Source organism: Brassica napus, chromosome C5, assembly GCF_020379485.1.
Source record: "Brassica napus cultivar Da-Ae chromosome C5, Da-Ae, whole genome shotgun sequence".
Classification (NCBI taxonomy): domain Eukaryota; kingdom Viridiplantae; phylum Streptophyta; class Magnoliopsida; order Brassicales; family Brassicaceae; genus Brassica; species Brassica napus.
The window spans coordinates 15,398,043-15,400,024 of record NC_063448.1 but is presented as its reverse complement, the minus strand read 5'-3'; the positions used below and the strand labels follow the sequence as shown (position 1 = coordinate 15,400,024).

The 1,982-nt window shown below is 35.3% G+C and overlaps 1 pseudogene; it reads right to left on the bottom strand.

Annotated features, from left to right (window-relative positions):
* Positions 1-212: 212 nt before the first annotated feature.
* On the bottom strand, positions 213-1,982 carry LOC106398746 (annotated as a pseudogene).

Sequence of the window (1,982 nt, the reverse complement as noted above, 5' to 3'; positions counted from 1 at the left end):
GATATTACAAATGATTAACAAAATAACATTAAGGGAAAAATGAATTTATATCAAATTCTTAATCTAATAAGATATTTTATTTAAAGTGTTTGAATAAAATACTCTTTTAAAATTGAAAACAATATGAAAACATTTTAAATTTTAATATACGTATGAAAATATTAATTTACTCAAAACTGAAAAATAATGTCAATCTTCACTATTTGTTTTTCATTAATGCAATTAGTTTACATTCTCAATGTTTGTTATACATTTATTATTAAAGTAAGTAAAATAAAACTACATTGGGTCTAAGATGTACACAAAAAGAAGAACGCAGATGGTCAGAATCATCTTTCATTATTAAGTAAATACTTAATTCATGAACTACCCTTCAACCACCTTTTGGTTGCACCATCCCCACTCGTTTTGGGTTCCATGAGTTCATCGACCATGAAGTCGAATCCTGCACGAAACAGAAAAAAGAAAAAAAAACACATGAATGTGAGGGAAAAAAAACAACTTTAGAAACAAAATTGAAGCACTTAACATAAATAAAGGAAAGACTCATCCTTTCAATCAACATGGGCGAATAATCGAGTTCACATTGCCAATACTTTATTGATTGTGAACATCTTAGACCAAAAGGGGTTGATCAATAAATCTAGGTTACCTCGGGTACGTAATGTATCAGCATGTTTTCTATTTCAGATTTCAAAGTAACAGATGAGCTTGGACAACCGCTACAAGCCCCTTGCAACCTCAGCCTCACTATTCCGCTTTCACTGATCAAATCCCCACCAAAAGGATTTCACTTAAATAGATAAAAAGAATCAGAGAGAGAGAGACCATTGAGGAAGTAAACTTACGGATCAAACCCACAATACTCAATGTCCCCACCATCATCTTGGACTGCCGGTCTGATGCGCGTTTATAAGAGTTCCTTGATCATTGCTACCGTTTCAGAGTTATCCTGAGTTACAAAAATACAATAACACTCTCTCAGCAAATTAAAGTTTACAGACTAAGCTACTTTCAAGATACTAACTCATGTCTCATCAGCTCACACATCATGTATATACAACTTACACACATCAAACTATAACTCTCAATTGTAATTCAATAAATGTAGAGGCTTTTACCTCGTTGATGGGAATATCCTTGGCAGCAGCAGCAGCTTGTGAGTCCAGAAACAAAGGCTGGCCAGAAGAGTAGAAATCCATGACCGCTGCAAATATTTCAGGCTTGAGTATATCCAATGACACATCATCAGACTTTGTCACAGTGACAAAATCAGACCCAAAGAAAACTCGAACCACACCTGCAAATCAAAGAAAGAGTCAAATCACATTGAAAGACAAAGTCTTTCGATCAGATAGAATGAACAGAAGACATGTAAGGATAACAAAATACCATCAATGGAGTAAATGGACTTGGCTAATGGAGAACCTAGAGCTGAACGAATGTTAGGGAAATCAGCACTTCCAACCTCCATGACTGGCTTTCCAGGATAAAACATGAGAGAAGAAGGATTGTGTTTGTATAAACATCGTCCTTCTCTGCCCTGCTCATTGATTTGGGAAATTGGGGTTGATCAATAAAAACAAATCCGTCGTAAGAATCATATAAAAATCATCAAGACCATGATGGATGATCGACGATCCATCATCTTCTCACAGCAAGTATCCACACTATCTAAGCTTAAAGGACACAACGTTGGTATGTTTTCCAATCTTTATTAAGTGCATATATATTCTCCGATCTTTATTAAACCTTTAGTAATACAGTAATTTGTCGAATACTAAAAGTTGAGAAATTAACTCACCGTATTGAATTACAAGGTGGTGCTCTCTTCTCTGGTAGTGATCTGTCTCTTCTTTGTTGTTGCTTAAGTTATGTTCTTCGTTGTTGTTTATATCTTTGGTTCCTAGGGGTGTTGTTTTACCTCGTCGGCTGATGACTCCGGAAAGGCTTTGTTCCTTTGCTGGCTTTGTATAAGGCAT